Genomic DNA, 20,908 nt, shown 5'->3' on the forward strand with positions numbered 1-20,908 from the left:
AAAAAAAAAAACTTTGATATTTCCCGAATTCAACCTTGAGGCCTCCTAGATGCCTTCCATAATGGCTTGTTAAAATAAAGTAACATTTGTCTATTCAACTTCCCTGAAACCTTTAAGGTCAAGAGTTTACCTTCCCTATGGAAGCCAGACAGATGCAGTTGATGCTCCCGGTGAAGGAGAAAAGACACAGGATAGCCATTTTCAGGGCATGTGTCTGCTCTGGATCTGGACCAAAGAAGCTTATTTTTGTTATCTTGCTATAAATTGGCAAAATTTGAATGAAGCCTATAGATTTAGTAGTACTGCCTATCTAATCTCTTAATTGTGAGACTGTACTCTGGATATATGAGCAAATATCGCTTGACTACTCACTGAAATTGGAGCTTAAGAGGTATCTATCTTCTCTTCTACTTCCACTTAAGTAGGTCAGAAAACACATAGAGATACATACACACAAAAAGAAAGAAAGAGAAAGCAAATGTGGCAAAATGTTAACATTTGGGCAATCTGGGTAGAATTTATACAGGAAGCCTTTGTGCTATTCTTGTAACTTTTCTTTAAATCTTAAATTATTTCAAAATAAGGTTTTTTTAAAAAAGCCCAAAAGGGAGGGAGGGAGGGAAGGAGAAAGGAAGGAAATTTGTTCTAGTCCTTCCTTACAAAGGATGCTCTGGTTCTCTCTGTTCTGTTTAGTTGGTTTTATTCATTTTCATCGTTTGATCTGATTGGTGAAAGCTGATATATCTTCAGGAGAAAAAGTGTATCTTCACAAATATTTGAGACTAATTTAGCTAATAAATACCTCAATATATTTCACAAGCAAATATGGATAGCCAGTGTGAGCAACCTGATTCACTAAGAGGTCAGAAAATGTAAGAAATCTGGACAAAGTCAGAATAAGTCAGTGGTAGGATTGGAAATAGAAACCAGGTTTCCTAGCAGCTCATTCAGTATGATTTTTTAAGCCAGAATTTTGTGATGCAGCAACTATTCTACAGTGGGAAATTGCCCCTGGGAAGCTACAAGAGTTCATCAAAGGCAGAAGGTCAGAGTCCTCTGTCTGCAATGCTAAGACACTGGTCGTATTGCTATGCACCCCATAAATCACAAATAATAATATCCCGAGGCATTCTCTTCTGTATTAAAAGATAAGAACTCTGTTTTTGTTTCCAGAACCATTGCTCTCTTTCCCTGCTTCACATGGCTCCTGTAATTCAGAAGATAGACTTCATTCAAAGAATGAAAAATAGGTGAGTCTGAATCCCGGTGCCGCTCTCCATCAATTCAGCAAGCTGCAGAACGTTATCTGCCTTGTAAGTAGCTCGGCTTCCTCTAACAAGATGAATTTCTTTTCTAAAACAGGTTTGTGCTTGGGGTTTCACCACCAGCCGTGTGAGCACCACTCTGAGAAAAGGATGCCCAAATATGGACCTTATAGAGTGCACGTGGACCTCGTCCTTGGAGAAAAAGAGATACATAGTACTCACAAACAACAAGCCTTAGCAACGTGTGATAAGGAAACATTCTCCATGAATCCTGGCAGAAACAGAGAGACAGGCAGCACTCCAAAGTTATCAGCAAAGTAGAACTGGCTCCAGAGGCTTTCTGCAGGCAGCATTCAGGTGGACTGAAACCTTCCTGCTCTGAGTATAGTCCATACACCAGCAGCCTCAGCAACCCCCGGATGCTTGTTCGAAATGCAGAAGCCCAGGCCCCTTCATGGATACGTTGAATCACGTTGTATCTGAGTTTTAGCAAGATCTTTAGCAAGATCTCCTGGAGATTCCGCTGCACATTGGAGTTTGAGAAACACAGGGCTAGTGGAAATGATGCAACAGAGAGCTCGAGCCTAAGAGAAGTGAAGGAAAATATACGCATGCATGTACACACGTGCACACTCGTGCACACGCACGCACACACACACGTACACACAGTGCTGTGAAACAGACAGGACCACAAAAGACCCCTGTTCTAGTCTGAACGACCAACACACTGACATCCAATACTCTGCCACTTCATCCCTCCATCTCACCTGGATTCATTCCTCCCTCCCATGAGTCATGGATCCATGACCCGTGTTCATCCTAAGTGAAGGGCAAACGCTAAGCAGCCTCAAGGACTGTCATCTTAGAGAGATGATCATATGCCTTATATCTTTCATTCTGCTAATGTGGGTGAATCACATTTATTGATCTGCATTCGTTGAACCATCCTTGCATCCCACGGGTGAATCCCACTTGCTCATAGTGTATGATCCTTTAATGTACTATTGATCCAGTTTGCTAGTATTTTGAGAATTTTTGCAATTACATTCATCAGGGGTATTGACCTGTCATTTTATTTTTGAACAGTCTGACTGTACCATTTTTAATTGTCTAGGAGACTAAAGGAAATAATTTCTATTTACTGAGTGACTACTATGTACCAGGTCATGTCTCAGATACTGTACAAATATAATTTCACTTCAAGCTTGTAATACCTCATTACCTCTGTTATATTAATTTAAAAACTAAGGCTTTGCCCAAGATCACAAAACAAGAAAATGTTTGAGCTAGGATCTTACTCTCGGTTTCAAGTTCTGTGTTCTTTCTCCTATACCAAAACTACACAGAAACTAAGATTTTTAATCTTCTTATTTCTTAAAGAGGAAAAGGAGGGGGAAAAAGCAATTATGTAGGGCTCCATTTCCACAGAAAAGTGGATTCCATTCCAGGGCAGCATATCTCATTTCAGCCAGGCCAGAAATTGTTCATGAGCTGTTACTGAAGATGGGAAGGAAATTTATGAAATGTGGTGGAATCATTGTCTGACAGCCTTCCACAGGTTTCTAGAGGTCATCCAGGCTCAATACATCCCAGACCAAGCATTTCCCTTAAAGCATTGGCTTGAATGATAACATGGGGAGAAATTCAGTTCCATAAGCATCCACCCCATTCCGGTGAAACATTCCACCCTCAAATGGAGCCAAAATAAACTCCAATTCTTCTTTGGAGGCCACACAAAATAACCCCAAACTCTTCTCTTCAACAGCCTTTCAAGAACGGAAGATACAAACAGGATATACACAAAAGCCAAGTTTCTCCCTTGTCATTAAATAGGCTTCTTGGTCTTTGATCTCTTCCTTATAGGGCATGATTTTTTATCTCTTTCCCATCCCAGTTCCCGCCCCAGACACCCACCAACCTGGCCATGCCCGACTTTACAGCGAGCACCCATAACCGGACTCACAGTTATGGCTGTGGTGTGGCCGAGGCAGAGTCATTTTCTCCCTCGAGGTTCCCCCATCTCTCTCTCTGCCTCCTGATTTTTACCCGAGCCTCTCACACACAAGCTGATCCAAAACGTAATTCATCTACCGAAGGGCAAAGCCACTGGTAACTACACAAATGCATTAAGTCTCTGAAGTGTTTCACCAACCCCCTCACCCACCTGCCTCCGAAGTGGCAGTGTGATCAATCAAGTCAGTTTCATGTTCCACAGCCCACACGGTACGGGGGAAAAATTAATGACACTGACTGTTCTCGCTAAAGAAGCAACTCAACTAGACAGCAGCCTTCATGACAGAAAAGGAACACTTCACTTTTACTCAACCTGTAAGAAAGAAAAAGAATACACTATAAATGTATATAAAATATGGGGGGGGGTTACTTCATATCTATGTATATGAAGTAACAAGTTATTTGTCCAAAGGCCAGAGTAGGGCTTATGCTCTACTGACCTAAATGAAAACTAGGATTCCTCTTTTCACTCAGTGCTCCAGCATTTCACAGACACCAAAGGCAGTGAAGTCAGAAGTATTTGATTTAGAGTCTTAACTCAGCCTCTGTGGTTTGCAGATGGGACTTCCAAACCAACTGAACGTGAATGGATGCACTACAAGGACAGGAAAAGCCCCTCCACACCATCCATCATAGCCTCCCAGCAGCTCTGCTCCATTTCCTGCCCACCAGACCCAGAGAGTAAAGGCTAGCTACATTTCTCTTTCTCTTCCTCTCTCTCTCTCTCTCTCACTCTCACTCTCACACTTTCTGCCTGCCCTGCATTCTTGTTTCAAGACAAGCTCAGGGATCAGCCTCTCCATTACAAAACTCACATCCATCCCTTGCACAGAAGAACCAGGAGGTGTTAAGACCTAATCCGGTCAGCTTTACACACAGTTGCCAGACCGTTCCTCTCTCTCTCATCATCTTCAGAAGGAAACAGCCCCTCTATACCTCCTCACTTCTCTTTACCAAGACCTACTTGGGCTTATGCATCCTTAAACATTTGTTTCCTAAATTGGATTTCCCAGCACTGGCATTATTTACGCAGAAACAGCACAGAATGACTTGGAATTTGGGCTGTGGAGAACTTAGTTTAAGGCAATGGTTTTGCACCTGTCTTCCACAGAGACCTAGGTTATCAGGAGGCAAAGGGAAGCCCCACAGATGGGCTTCAGAACTCCCTCACATTTCTCACTTTTACATTTAGGAATTCTATGTAGGATTTTTCTTTACTAGGAATGCTCCTTCACTCAAAAATAAAAATAAAAATAAGAAAGAAAGGCAACATTTCCACAGGGAATCATTCCTTTCCTCACACGTTGCCCTATGACCATGAAACACATACATGAAATGATGCATGCCTTCTTTACATTGTCATGAACGAAAAAGAGCTAAGAAAAGCCTTTGTGTTGGGTAGTAAAAAGCCACAAACAGGCAGAATGTTTACTGCTTCCAACTCCCTAGTGCTTAAAATGACACAACAGAGAACTTGGGATCATCTGTCCAGCCCTTCATAATTTAGATGTGAAAATGAAAACACGTGGAGGTTAATGGCCTGCTTTATTAACTTAGAAGCAGAGTCAATACCACAACTCTTTTATACATAGTAGAAATTCAGTGTTGAAATAATAAATGTTTACATAATTAATTTGTTAATATATACCCAAATCACTCCAAACAAGAGTTCAGGTGATTTTCTAAGAGACATAAAACAAAAACAAAAAAGAAGAAGAAGAAAGAAAGAAGGAAAAAAAGAAAAGAAAGAAAAAATGGAATTTCATAGAAATGAAAAAAGAATGAGTGGATATGACTACAGTTTTCCTTGTCTTGAACCCAACTCCAGAAATTTGTTCTTTGCTGCCTCAAGTACTCGAGACTCTGAAAATTTACATTCACTGCACTTTCATCGGCTATTCTAAATTTTGAGTGATGAACAATTTTCTACTTAGAACTTTAAATTGCTTGTGAGAAGCCAGTGAGGACTTGCAGTGAGGAGGTTTCTTGTGGGTAATATATTTGGATGGATGCCGCCTTGATTTCATGAAAGTTTGTTTGTTCTTCTCTCAAGACCAGATCCCGCATACTTGGCGCTTGCTGGAAGAAAATAGAATAGACTCGGCTCGAAGAGCAGCCCAGGCAGAGGGTCTGGGGGCAACCCTAGGTCGGCACGTGTTGTGTGCAGATGCCTCACGGAGGCTGCAGCCTCGCTTCTCTGAGGGGGGCCGCCACGCCAGGGCCCTGGCCTGTCGAGAGCCCGGGAGACAGGCAGAATCTTGGGCCCCACCCCCACTGGATCAGAATCTGCTTTTCCGCAAGCTCTCCAGAGATATCTGAATGCACATTAATGTTGGAGAAATAATAGTCTACAGCTCCCTTACCGCCTCAGATATAGACGCTCACAATGCAGCCATAGAATGAGGAAATAGAGACCGACCTGTAATGTCGGCATGGAGCACATTGATGAGAGGCTTTTGTTTTTGCGGGGGAAGGGGGCGGCGAGGGAAGATTTTGCTTTGACATTGGTTCGTTTGTCAAGTTTTCTGTTGTCCTTGTTACTCTTCAGGTAAAATATCAAGTAAAAGTGAAATGGGGAAAAGGTGCTTTCCGAGCCAATTTGATTAGTCATACTTTGGCACACATTGACAAAGATATTCACCCCCAGGGGGCATAATTGTTCTTGAGAAGTGACTTTGTGGTAGAGAAAACTTTTGTTTCCAGAGGCGCAGGCTACACAGCACGGAGTGGAATAGAAATATGGCGATTATCCAGTTCATTTACTTGCTGTACACAGCCAGACAAACCAATCCAGGTAGTGCAGGCTATAAAAAACATTCCGAGGTGCCTGAATTACCCAGGTTCACGGCTAACGTTGTTCTGATGAACTGGATCACAGCCAGACGTGCACATCTTCTGTGCTTTTAAACCTCGTGCAAGGGAAACCTGCACCAGTAGACTCGAGGAGGGGAGGGGAAGTGTAAGTAACCCCTGGACCCAGACAGCATCTGATGAGGGGTGACATTCGTCTTTGGCAGAGCTTGGACTTTTCTGTCTGCAAAGCACTTATCACACGGAAGGCAGGGCGGCCTGCCAAAATACAGACACGGGGACCAACCAAAGGATAATTGCTGTAAATTCCATACAGAGAGCGAAGACAGAGATGTCAGCAAAAACACGTCGCCCGGCTGGGGAGCAGCACACACAGGATGGCAGGGTAGAGTCCGACAAGAAAGGGAAGATTTTCTGAAAAGGCCAAATTTGTTCCAACTAGGTATGGTAGGCCAGCTGGAAGACATGTCAGTCAAGGACTTGAGTCTCTACTCAGAGGTATTTCTGTTACTTGTACATGACAGCTTCTCAAAACTAAATATAAGGAAAAATTATAGATAGATTTCCTCCAGGCATCGGGTATGTTCTGATTGCAATTTAGGAGAGAAGAGAAACTAACCAGGATTTGCTCAAGCCCTCCTAGGTGCCAAGTCCCTTTGCAGGTTTTCTGCATAGATCTTTAAAAGCTGGCTTTAAGGGGAGGGGTTTGACCTAGGTATCAACCACCCCTAAAGGGTTCTTGTTTGGACTTTAAGGATCCTTCAGGTTCCTGAAATGTAGGAAATTTTTTGCATGTATTTTTTTTCTGGGAGGAGAGATCATAACTCTCAGTAATGCTCCAATGGACCATGACCTCCAAAACATTAAAAAATTAGTTATCCGAATGAACGACGAAGGATGAAGGAACTAGTAACTGTTGAGTATTGACCCTATACTTACTAACATCATTTGATCCTCCTAGAAACCCAAAGGTAAGTGATAGTATCCCCATTTTACAGCTAAGGGAAAGTAAGGCTAAAGGAGAAGCCTTACCAAGTAAACACACCTAGTAACTATAAGACCTAGCATGTAAATTTAGACTTACCTACTCCAAAATCCAAACTTTTTCTATGATACTGTGCTTCCTGGATCTTGGTGGCGGCTGGGGGAACCGGGGAAGGGCATAAAGAATTAGTGAAGGAAGGTCAATGTGACATCGTGACTGGCTCTTGAAGAATGAATCACCTCTGGGCATCTGGAGATTGAAAGAAAAGCATTCCAGGTGGAAAGGACAAGGTGAAAAGCAGACCAGTGAGAAGAGCAGGAACGCTAAGGGAGGTCATCTCCCCTCCCGCTGGCTCGGGAGCTTCCTAAAGGCTGGAGAGCCAAGTAACATTCTCAAGACGAAACGCACCCAAGGGTTAAACTTCTAGCCCCTTTAGTTTCCAATTTCCTGTCACCCAAACCCCAGGGCAACCAGAGGATAACACTCCTATCACAGAGACCCTGACATAAAGCCCAGGGGCCACTTAATGCCCAGTATCAATTCAAACAAGTGCATTTTGATTATTTCTAATGTGTCTCCAGCCAGGAGAGCAGGTTTACTGCAGGTCAGGAAGAAGCCAAGAGCTTACCCAGGGCCACTGGAGCCCAAACAGCAACGTGCAGCCTGTCAGGGAATGAAAGATCATCCGTTAAGTGTGAGGATTTAATGCATCTCCAGTCCCCCAAGATGCTCTTCTCTCAATATAAATAATATCCAGAGACTAAAATATTCCACGTGCACCACAACACATTTAATCGGGCTTTTAGACACGCATCGACTCTACGGTGGGATCCTGCTGCCTTCTGAGATGGAAAAGCCACTCAACAAGGGGAATAGTAGCACGGAATCCCATGTAATTGAATTGTGGTTTTAAATCCTATGATTAACAGATGGCAAAGTCCTGCCGCAGTGCACGCGCTGCCCCTCCTCGCCCCCGCCGGAGACACAGGGCACGCCCCCTCTGACCGTCCGCGGCAGCCAGCTTGCTTTAGCTCCCATGTTATTTTTAGCAGTTAACTCTTTTTTTTTTTTCTTTTTTGGTCTTGTTTCCATAATTTTGTTTTATTAAATTTTTATTTAAGTATCACTGACATATCACATCTTATTAGTTTCAAGCGTCCAACGCAGCAATTCAACATTACAAAACGCCCACCAGAAGCGTAGTTACCACGTGTCACCACACAAAGGAATAACAATGTTATGCCCTATATATGCCCTATGCTGTACTTTTTACACCTGCGACTTCTTTCTGTTAGAGCTGGAAGTTTGTGCCTCTTAATCCCTTCACCTATTTCAGCCATCCCTCCATTCTCCTCACCTCTGGTGACCCCTATTTTGTTCTCTATGTTTCTCTGGTTGTTGCTGTTTACTTGTTTGTCATTTGTTTTGTTTTTTAGATTCCACATATAAGTGAAATCATATGGTATTTGCCTTTCTCTGACTTATTTCACGCAGCATAGTACCCTCTAGGACCATCCATGTTGTCACACATGGCAAGGTTTCCTTCTTTTTTATGACTGAGTAACGAACGTTCTGTCGTGTGTGCGTGCCACCGCGTCTTCCTCCATTGACCCATGGATTGACATTTAGGTTGCCTCCATCTCGTCACTACTGTAAATAATGCTACAGTAAGCATAAGGGTACATATGTCTTTTCTATGAGAGTTTTCATTTTCCTACAGTAAATACCCAGAAGTGGAATTACTGGATCATATGGTACTTCTATTTTTGGTTTTTTGAGGAACGGCCGTACTGTATTCTTTAGGAGTTTTATGGCGTCATGTCTTTGGTTAGGTCTTTAATCCATTTTGAGTTTACTTTCCTGTGTGGTATAAGAAAGTGGTCCAGGGGCGCCTGGGAGGCTCAGTCAGTTAAACATCTGCCTTCGGCTCAGGTCATGATCCCAGGGTCCTGGGATGGAGCCCTGCATCCAGCTCCCTGCTTGGCAGGAAGCCTGTTGCTTCCCCTCTCTCTCTTTGCCACTCCCCCTGCTTGTGTTCTCTCCCTCTGTCAAATAACAAATTAAATCTTAAAAAAAAAAAAAACTTAAAAAAAAAAAAGTAGTCCAGTTTCATTTTGTTGCATGTGGCTGTCCAGTTTTCCCAAAACCATTCATTGAAGAGACTGTCTTTTTCCCATTGGATAGTTTGCCTCCTCTGTCTAGTTTAACTGACCATTTATGTGTGGGTGGACTTCCGGGCTCTCTATCCTGCTCCACTGATCTATGTATCTATTTTTGTGCCCATAGCATACTGTCTGATTACTACAGCTTTGTAGTGTATCTTGGGATCTGAGATTGTGATGCCGCCAGCTTCGTTCTTCTGTCTCAAGACTGCTTTGGCTATTTGCAGTCTTCCGTAGGTCCATACAAATTTTAGGATTATTTGACATATAATTTTTTTGTAGTAATCTCATAATTGTTTGTATTTCTGTGGTATCACTTGTAGCTTCTCCTCTTTCATTTCTGATTTTATTTATTTGAATCTTCCTTCTTCCTGACGAGACTGGCTAAAGGTTTATCAGTTTTGTTTATCTTTTCAAAGAACCAGCTCTTAGTCTCATTGCTCTTTTTTTTTTAGTCTTTATTTCATTTATTTCTGCTCTCATAATTATTATTTCCTTCCTTCTACTAATTTTGGGTTTTATTTGTTCTTTTTCTGGTTCCTTTAGGTATAAGTTTGGACTGTTTATTTGTGGTTTTTCTTCTTTTTTGAAATAGGCCCATATTACCATGAACTTCCCTCTTAGAACTACTTTTGCTGTGACCCAAAGATTTTGAAACGTAGTGTTTCCATTTCCACTTGTCTCCAGATATTTTTTATTTCCTCTTTGATTTTTTTCATTGACCCATTGTTTGTCCAGTAACATGTTAGCTAGCCTCCACATGTTTGTGTCCCTTCCATATTTTTTCTTGTAATTCATTTCTAGTATCATGCCACTGTATTCAGAAAAGATACTTGAGGGACTCCTGGCTGTTCAGTCAGTCGGTGGAGCATGCAACTCTTGATCTCAGGGTCCTGAGTTCGAGCCTCACAGTGGGTGCAGAGATTACTTAAAAACAAAATCTTTAAAAAAGAAAAGATGCTTGGTGTAATTTCAGTCTTCTTAAATTTATTGAGACTTGTTTTGTGGCCTGTCACGTGATCTCTCCTGGAGCATGAGCTCTTACTTCTTCTTTATAAAGGAGCTATTTCACAAGGATTATTATTGTTCAAGTAATAAACTCCAACCAAATTCTCTCGTAGGCTTGTAAATGAATGTAAGTGTATAATAGCCCAAACCTCTTCAGGTTCCCTGGACGGGAACTCTTCGAATTTTATTTGCCATAAATAGAAGGCAAAAAAGTATTAAAAGACAAAGATACACTCTATTCATCTTATTTCAGTAGATCATAAGTTCCTTGAGGGAAGAAACAGGTTATTTGGGTTATTGATTTAACATTTATTGAGTCCTAACTATCCTCATGTACCGGAGAAATAAATCTATCAATATACTTCATTGTAAGAAAACACATTGTTCTCTTTAAACAGGACTACGCAGCATTCCCTTGGATGCTTTCTTTCCTCTACACCGATTAACAACTTGAAAGAGCAGCTCCTGTTCTAAGAAATACTAGTAGAAAATGTTGCATTCCATTCCATAAAACTGGAATTTAAGATTCTCCCTCTCTGAAATGACTAGGTAGGTGATAGGAAACGGAGGACTTGGTGGGGAAGAGGGCAGGAGAACGCAGAATCCCTGACAACATTTCACTTTCAATGCACACAACCTCAAAAATCCTGTATAATTGGGAGGTTTCGTACTTAGTATTTCTCAAACCATGGTTTCGATTGAAATGGATACACTGCATAATGAAACTTAAACATAAAAATCTTAAACCCACCCCAAAAAAGCAGACAAATTTCTAACCGAGTTACTCTCAAAGACCAGGAAATATGTGCCTATAAATGCATTGTTAATGCCCACCAGCATATCACTTAAAAGTATTATCCTTACACAGGGGGAAAAGGACACGGGGGAAAGTGTGGCTGCAGTTTTAGCCACGTCCACAAACACCAAGACCATCTACAAGAACAGCACAACCCAGAGCTCCAGGAATAATTGTGAGCCCAACTTTGGCAGCTAGTTATCAATTCAGCATGGGTGCCGTTTTGTAAACACATCTAATTTGGTTTAAAATTTTAATCCATAAAGTCATTACTAAAGGGCTCCAGGCTGCTGCAGTGATAAACCAACTGCTTCTCAAGCAGACAGGAAGGCACCAGAGCCAGGCAGGGTTTTCTGTCCTCAGGACCCTCCTTTGTCTCCCTTACTCTGCTCTTGTCTCTGATTTCCTTCTCAGCAATGTGCTGACTTTCCCATGCATAGTCTCCCACTCGCACCAGAAATTTTCTGTTGCTATCCAACTTGTCTCTGTCAGTATTTCTATACCTGTCTCTCTCTGGGTCTCACTCTGTCTCTGTCTCTCTGTCTCTCTATATCTCTGTCTCCCTCTCTTTCTCACACACACACACACACAGAATTTCTTTGCCTCCTCCTGACCCAGTATTCCAATCGCCACCTCCTCTACGCTCCCAATTTAATCTGCTTCTCGACTTCTCCAACAGAAATGTGGCTCTTTAACAAAAAGACTAGTGAGTTTGGGGGAAAGAAATTGTCTTAAGGAGCTGATGGCAGGGAACATAGCTGACTGACATATGGACTGACCAACTGACTGGGCGGATGGCTTCTTGTCAGTTGCCCTCCTTGGAGTATCGGTTCTCATAGATAATTAACCATAAGATGAGCGGGCTTTTTCAACAGAGAGGCCAAAATGTGAATCTTTTTAAAACATGGAATCTTTTTAAAACTAAAATTTGGTTTATCTAACAAACTATGTATCAGACCTAGTTCCAAGGGACTTGTGAATTTTATCGTCCTATTTACTCTTCATAACAACCCTTTGAGATAGTATTCTTCCTCTCCCCCATTTCCCAGGAGATGGAAGCACAGAGAGGTCAAGAAACTTGCCCAAAGTCACACAACTGGAAAGCGACTGTCAGGATTTCCACCCAGATGGTTTGTCTCCAGAGCCCATGCATTTAACCGCTACACTCTGCGGCTTCTTATTTGATGATTGCATCTCTGTCTAATAGAGAGGAAAATTTGCATTCATTTTTTATGCATTCTATCTACTATTAAAGCCAAGTTTCTCTCTCAGAGAGAATAGATGACTGATTTACCCTATTGGGTAATTATTATCCTATTTACCTTGTTGGGTAAATATTTATTCTATTGTATAAATCAGTTATTGCTCAAAACACATGTTTATGGCCCCCACCATTAACAACACGCATATTGACTAGCGATATTCTAGACCAACTTCTCACCTTCCCTCATCCTATTCTTTCTGCCAGTCCAGATACAAAACACATGCAATTCCCTTTCCAAAAAGCAGCTTCTTGACCCATGTCAGGGACTTCCCCCTTCTGCTCGGTGAGGTTTAAGAGGGTGGCCAAGAGCAGCCAAGCGGATATGGCCCCAACACTTTGCTGCTCTGTGATCATCTACTTAACTTCCTTTCATTCAACATTATAGTGGGCAAAACAAACTCTAGACCATTTGGGAAAGCCAGGAGAGAGGTCTCATTCTTTTTTAGCTTTTTTTTTTTTTTTTTAAGATTTTCCCTATTTATTTGACAGAGAGAGAGAGAGAGAGATTGAGAGAGGGAATTCAAGCAGGGGGTATGAGAGAGGGAGCCTGATGTGGGCCTCAATCCCAGGACCCTGGGATCATGACCTGAGACAAAGGCAGACACTTAACAACTGAGCCACCCAGGTGCGCCAAGAGGTCCCATTCTTTTCTGTATTAATAATAATAATATTTCTGTTCTGGGGGACTGACATTTTTAGTCACATTTCTTCCAAAGCATGTGCTGCTTGAGGATTATAAAACCCAAAGGCCCCAGGATTTCTCCTCTTTCAAAAATGGATGGTTCTGCTTTTCATTTAAGGTGCAGTTTAGAAAGAAGCAGCCTGTGAAACCAATTAACTAATTGGAAATCACTTAATGACTGTGGCAGCATTTTGGATTTCTGGCGTTGGTTCACAGCAGTCCAGAGAAATTGCTTTTCAATATTATGATAAGGTGAGCTGGAGAGGCCTCCCAGGAGACAGCCGAGGCTGCTGAGAGAGACAATGAGCTCTAATATGCCCCCCAAAATACCAGAGGCATTATAACAGGGAACTCTGTGATTGTAAAGTAAGCACAACATAAAAATCCAAAGATCTGTGGAGCTCTGCCGAAAAATCAATGTGCGGCTATCATTCCTTGCTATGATTTTTGAGAGCTGACAATCTTCGCGTGGACATTATGCGGTTGAAATTGCTCTCACAGAGAGAACCAGGCATGTGCAGAAACAGAGGTGACATAGGGAGGAGAAAAAAAAAAAAAATAATAAGAGAGTAAAGGCTCACCACAGAACAATGGCCCAATTAATTGTTTTAGTATGAACAGAGTCACGTCCACATTAGGGAAGTAATCTAGTTAATCCCTCAAGAGTTAACATAGCCAGGGAAAATAAATTAGTCCAAACACAATATTTTATCCATTCACCATTTGCTTGTTTCAAGGTAGCGAATGTTCTTAGCACATTTCTAAGTAGCATCATTCATTAGAACTAAAATCATCGCTGTGGAAAACAACATCCTCAACCTCTAATCGTCTATCTAATTCCTTTTGGCTCGCCTTTAGAAAGAGGCATAGGGATAGGCATAGATGTGTGCAACTTAAAACTGCTTACTTTTCTAGGCCTCAGAATGATTTTGTGAGCATGCGTGGCAATTCTCCTCGCCTCTCTTTGCCTTCATTTACTCAGCTGTGAAATGGGCTGATGCCTGTTAGAAGAAATAGGTTGATTCAAATGATGGTGGGGTTTTGCGAACCTAGCGCGGCAAGTTCCTCCGGCAGTCACAAACTCACAAACTTCCCTTTTTTTCCTTCCATGTCGACATGGCAAGTTTGGGGAACAAAGACACTCTCCTGGGGATATCTGCTGTTGTTTCCCACCATGAAGGAAATTCGCTACACGTGCTTGTCACTCCACCACCTGCATGTGGGCCTTCCCCAGCCCCCGGCTTTATTAATTCAGTAGGGTAGATGCCTCCAGCAGGTGCTGCCTTAGATGCTTGCTTTGTACCCAGCTATTAGCTAAAAAAGGTATTCCCTTCGGAGGCAGCAGCATCAATAAAGACGAGGGCCATTCATAGGTTTCTAAGCCAAGTCTCAGCCCATTGGACTGCGGGACTGTGGTAGCCCTTTCCCATCACCTGCCTCAGGTATGGGTGCTCACCGACAGCTGGATGCATGGGGGTGCCTGGGTGGCTCAGTTGTTAAGCATCTGCCTTTGGCTCAGGTCATGATCCCAGGGTTCTGGGATTAAGCCCTACATCCAGCTCCCCGCCAAGCTTGGAATCTGCTGCTCTTTCTGCCTGCCTCTCCCCCTGCTTGCGCGTTCTCTCTCTTGCTCTTGTGCTCGCTCTCTCTCTCTCTCTCTCTAGCAAATAAATAAATAAATCTTAAAAAAAAAAAAAAAAAAAAGCAGGATGCACTTTGTAGAACCTCGTCCCTGGAACTCCTGCACAGGGGAAACACCCAAGGCAAGGAGAGCCACTTTAAAACTACTACCAGTTGACGTTGATTCTTCCTTTAAAACAATGCTTCATCCTGAGTGAGGGGAAAAACATGTTTAACTTGTTACCTTTCTTGAGATTTAATTTCTAATCTGCATTCTAGAAAATGACATCAAGATGATATCAAGATAACAGGGCTAATAAACTAATTTTAATTGCCAATTAAGAGCATCAGTGAGTAAAACAGAACACTGCATTTAATCTATGAGAAGGGAGCAGCCTAATCAAGAACTTCCCGTGTGGAAGTTGAACTACCTTAGGAAATAAGAGGGAAACATTTTCATCTTCTTTAAGAAAAATCTGCGAAATATCAAAGGAGGAAAATCTTGCAAACGAACCTTCAGATTGGCTCAGGACATTTCCCAGAATGACGAATCTGATGGGACATGGGATTCAATGGATAGTGTTCCAAAGCTCACCTGTCCCACTTTCAACACGTTGCACGCTGACCCAGAGACAAGGCAATACCTACGAAGATGGGCTGATTGCCAACTGGTACAGCCTCATCAGCAAAGCTCGGCACTCTGGATCTTAAATGTCCCTGCCCAACAAATGGTGAGCAATTAAGTCCATTCCAGGAAGATAAGACCAAGGCCAAAGTCTTAACAACATTTCCACTCTCCCTGAGTCCTTGACTTAGTGGGTGTTACTACAAAAAGAAAATTTACTTTTATCTAGGTTGTTACTTTTTCCCTCTGCTGTTTTCTGTGGCTTTGCCTATAAGCTCACAGTTTGTAGTTAAATTGGACAATTACCGAGCGAGAAGTGAATAATTAATGAATAGTCACCGTATATGTTTGGGAACCTGTGACCCAATCATTGAACAGATAGCTGAACCGCTAAAATAAATGACTTGTTCCACTCATTACCAGATCAGCATTTGTTTAGAGGTTCCTAGGTGCCCTATCAAAATTCTAATCAGTTCTATTTAAATTACATTTTTTGCACTGCATTGTTATAAATGCTAATTTATGCCTAGAATGGAACAGCTTTATTTCTTACCTCCTGAAGAAACGGATGAATAAAAACATACTTCTACAGGGCATAAAAGATTATCAAGGGTTCAATGACTATTGGATTTTGCACTTGCCAAAACACATCCCAAAACTCAGCACTGAAACTATAGGAGACAACAGGGACATTCACATCCACCCACGACAAAGCTGTCCCTGTGAGGAGGCAGAGGACTGTCACAGCAACTTTCGGCAACCACAACCCGAGACTTCCTGCTGCTGGAGACAGGAGCAGCTTTGGGGGGGAGGAAGGGAAAGAAGAGGAAATTCCTCCTGCTAGAGAAGAATGACCCAAAGGATCTTAAAGGCAAATGTTTATTTAATAATCTCTGGACGACCTCCCTGCTCTGAGAGAAACTTCTCCAAGCCTGGAACCACATCTACTTTTGCCAATGATACACATCTCCACCACCTCGTAGGAGGTGACAAAGTTACCCTATAAAATGGTAACTGTACCTCATTTTTCCCAATTAGTTTGGTCTCCAGCCTTAGTCCTAAAATGCCCCCTAAGCAATGAGAGCTCTTCCACCCAAGAGAAGACAGAAGCACGGTTTTGCTCTCTCTGATGTATGACGTCAGGCCATTTGCAGCCTAGGAGTGGCCTAGCCAGGCCCCAAGTCGTCAGCGATCTAGAAGACCTCAGAAGAGAAAGAAGATTGAGAGTGATGTTCTAGAAATAGCTAGAAATGTCCTAATGAGACCACAAAAGTCCCACTTGTAAAGTTACTTCCTACAAAATGCTGCTCCCCACACATCCCAAGCCTAGTGTCTCTGAGGAAGTCAGTGAGCCTGCCATTAGCCTGCCCGAAGTGGGAGGCATTGAATTCAGAATTCATTGCTAGAGGTTTTTTGTAAGCTGAGGAATTACCTTGAGAGGATTGAATTTCCAAGTGTAAGTCAGCAGCTGCTGGGGAGGCTGAGGCCACCTCAATCATTCTGCACCACCGAGTCTCTTGTGGAGAGGGGGCAAGGCAAGGCCGGATCAGCCTGGCTTAGGGCTGCATGGCCAGGGGGATGGAAAACACAGGTTCATACAAGCATTTAACCTCTTTTAAGCAGTGCAATGTGGCTGGGGCTTAAAACAAGGCTGGAACATTTTCTCACTTATTATCACCTTGATAACCTGTTCTTGTAGCTAAGGAAAGAGTATGGGGAAGAAGGGGGGGCTGCAGGGGGAACACTGGGAGAGGAGGGGCGGGTCAGAGCACCGAATAGGAGCAGAGCAAGCCACTGTTTTCTTGTTTTGTGAGTGCAGTTAGGAAAAGGTGAAGGTAGTTCGTTCTCTAAATATTTCTCCTTTTAAATGTAAACAGTATTTTGTCCAGAAGTATGGCTAATCACTTCATGGGAGAGGGAGAAAAAGAATACCTTTCATTCATTTTCTTTGAAACCTATTCCTTCGTTTGAAAAACCTAAGTAATGGCGGAAACTGTCCCACTTTCGACACGACCTAGGGGTGGGGAGGGGTGGAGAGCAGGGAAGTAAGGCAGAGTCGGGGAAAGAGCTATGCTTGGTCATGGGTCCGTCATCATGGGGAGAAGAGGACCACCTGGGACTGAAAGTGGCTCCACAGGCTTTTGCGGCAGGAGTGATCCTCAGGGAGAGAGCCCATCCCCCATCTCTTCCCAGAGCCTAGCTAACCCCAGGTCTCTCTGCTCCAGGGCTGAAACCAATCCTGAAGGAGCCTTTTTAGAGACATTAAACTGTCCAGTGATGCTTCTTAATCTTGTTTCAACTGATCTTAATATTCATTAAAATGACTCATCCTCCTTTAAAGTTTCTTAAGTAAAACCCAAATCAAAGCCAAATGATGGGAACGTGTTTATGTAAAAACCTCACTGCCCTTCCGGCTACCAGATGATTCTGTGAGCCACCCGCCACCACGTCCCCCCACCCCCCGCCTGAGAAGCTATAGTACAAGATAACGGTTCCTGCCAAATCCTGACCGCTTACACTGGAGTTCTAGAATTTCAATTTTCTAATCTGAAAAAGAAAATTAAATCAGGGGGGAATAGGTATTGTCTACCTTATTTGTTACCAGATTTTCACATCTTGGGATGCTTGATCATCATAGTGATTATCTTATTATTTTATCTTATTGCAGGAATTCAACATTAACTGAATGGCCCCAATTTTTCTGACTCAATCCAGGATCAATGATATGGGAGGGTCACTGAATCATAGTTACCACTGACTCCAGGCCAGTCATTTAGCTTTTCATTTCAGAAGGTGATGTTCTCAATCAAAACTTTGCCCATATTACAAATATAAGACAAGAGGTCAAATGAAAAGACACATGCCATCTGTGAAGTGATTCACATTTTTAATAGATCAGTCTAGACTCCATCCATATCACTCATAAAAATATCGAACAAAACCAAAGGTAGTCATGTGACATTACACTAGCAATCTCATTCCAGATTAAAATCAGTAATTAGTCAATATCACATATATCTTATTGTTCCACCTCCTTAGCAATTACTTAAAGACTAAATAGAAGGACATGTTGTTAAACTGGAAGATGATACAAAGCTAAAAGATATGGTTAATATTTTGGGTTCCGCATGACTCAAAAGCTCTTGCCAGGCTGGACATTTTCTGCAAAAATGTAATACAAGATATCACAGGAATAAATGTAGCCTTGCACTTAAGTTTAAAAAGCCATTATAGCTACATTGCATTTTACCAACAATCATGTGAAGAATCAATGAGGCTCCAACTTTGCTTATAAATTCAGTATAAGCCATTGTGCTATGACTGCCCAAAATGCTAATTCAATTTTATTTTTTTAAGGATTATTTGTTTATTTGAGAGAGAGAGAACAAGAGAGCGAGAGAGAGAGAGAGAGAGGAAGGAAAGGCAGAGGGAAAGAGCCTTCAAGAAGACTCCCTGCTGAGTATGGAGCCCAGGGAGGGGCCTGATCCTACAACCCATGAGACCATGACCAGAGCCAAAACCAAGAGTCCAACGCTCAACTGACTGAGCCACCCAGGCGCTCACTGCTTATTCAATTTTAAATGTCATTAATAGGCACCTAGTCCAAAACAGTAGTTCTATTGTGTAAGGTTCAGACATCATATCACTAGTCTAGAAAAGTCAATATAATCTTTTCCACCAACTATGTGAATTTGAGCAAGTCGTGTGATTTGAGCCCCATTTTCCATCTGAAAATGGAAATAATAATAGCTGACAAACATATTCCCATAAAACTGTTATAAAATCAAATGAAACCGTGTCCCATAAAATGTTTGAAAAACTATAAAGTATCACAGCACTGGACATCTGCTGTTTGTTACCCAACAACCCCCCACTTCTTTCTGGTAAATACAACACAGCTCTCCTCTCCTTTGAGGAACCTCCCCTCCACCATCCTAGCCATGTTGTGAGCCCCAACTGGCTGAGGCCACAGAAATTTGTTTAGCAATGGGCACATAATCCAATCAGGGCCAAGGAGACATGAGGAAACTATGCTACAGCTTTTAAAAAAATAAAGAAGTCTCGCTCCTTTTCTGTATTTGGTAACATAAGGTGAGTCTTGGGTTAGCAACCAACTACCCGGGAAAGAGTCAGCCTTAAAATGAGCTGAAACACAGAAGAAGGCAGAAATGAAAGAAAGAAACTAATGACCTCATTTGATATTCTGGATTAGACCCTGCTCCCTGCTCCCGGAGGAAGCCCAGATTCCCCTGACTGTGCTGTATTCCAAGCCAATATTTTCCCTTTTTCTTTTTTTAAAGATTTCATTTATTCATTTATTTGTCAGAGAGAGAGAAAGAGAACACAAGCAGGGCAGCTGCAGGCAGAAGTAGAGGAGGAAGCAGGCTCCCTGCAGAACAAGGAGCCTGATGTGGGACTTGATCCCAGGACCCTGGGATCATGACCTGAGCTGAAGGCAGACGCTCAGCCGACTGAGCCACTCAGGCATCCCCAATATTTTCCCTTTTTTAAGTCAATTTGAGCACGGTATTTCTGTTACTTGCAACAGGAAGTGTCCTATGATTATACATCAGTTTTAATGTCTTGGAAAATCCAGTTGTGCAATTGTATGGAAAAAATAAATGGAAGAGTTTTCAAATGGATGTGTGTGTATATATATTTGAAAATATATATATATATATATTTCTTCAACAGAAATCTAATCTATATTTAGAATGTGTTAGACTGCTGTAATTGTTAGATTGTGTTAGATTGTTAGATTGCTAGGTTAGATTGTGTTTCTCGAAACAAACAAAATTTCATTACTGACTATGCCTTGGATTCTAAAACTCATATAAAGAATTACATAAAAATTTTGTTCTAAAGATAATTTTTTAGCATTCTGCCTCTGGGAAAGCCATGTTTCCAGCCTTCCTCATCTTGTCTTCTTTGTCTTCCCGCTGAGCTAATAGCCAGATCTCCAACTGAAACAGCAGTACCCATCTCTGATTAATGGGACCTTTCCCCCCACCTTTTTAAATGGCTTCCTCCCATTGCGATTTCAATCAGAACATTGCTGGGGATCCCTCCTGGTGCCTCTCCAGGACCACTTCTATTGCCATTTTTTATACATTCCTCCTCAAGAAGGGAAAAGCCAAAGAAATGTCTCTATTCCAAGGCTGAAATCAGTGTGGAATGTGAAGAAACTATAGCACTTTCTTGCCAACGACGGTCTATATAGTATTCAACTAGTCCAGGGGTCAGCAATGGGCAAAATCTAGCCCACCTGATTTTGATTTCCAAGTGTTGGTAAATAAAATTTCATTTGAACACAACATGCTTACTTGTTACACATTGTCTATGGCGGTTTTCATGCTACAATAGCAGAGGTGAGTAGTTGGGAAAGAAATAGTATGGCCCAAAAGCCTGAAATATTTACTATCTGACCCTCTATTTTAAAAGTTTGCAGACTTCTGAACTAGGCCAACCATTTAGTTTTTTAAAAGAAGCTTAGGCCCAGGAAGACCAAGTGGTAGATAAGAGGCCTAACCCAAATTTATTCTACAGGATATTTTCATGTTCTATTCTTACCCACATACTAGATTAGAGGTGCCTGAAAGCAGATATTGGACCTTATATTTCTGTGGTATCCAAAACAATGGAGGCTGAATATTGAAATCACCGTTAAAATGACTTA

The sequence above is a fragment of the Martes martes genome (assembly GCF_963455335.1).
Source record: "Martes martes genome assembly, chromosome: 2".
Taxonomy (NCBI): Eukaryota; Metazoa; Chordata; class Mammalia; order Carnivora; family Mustelidae; genus Martes; species Martes martes.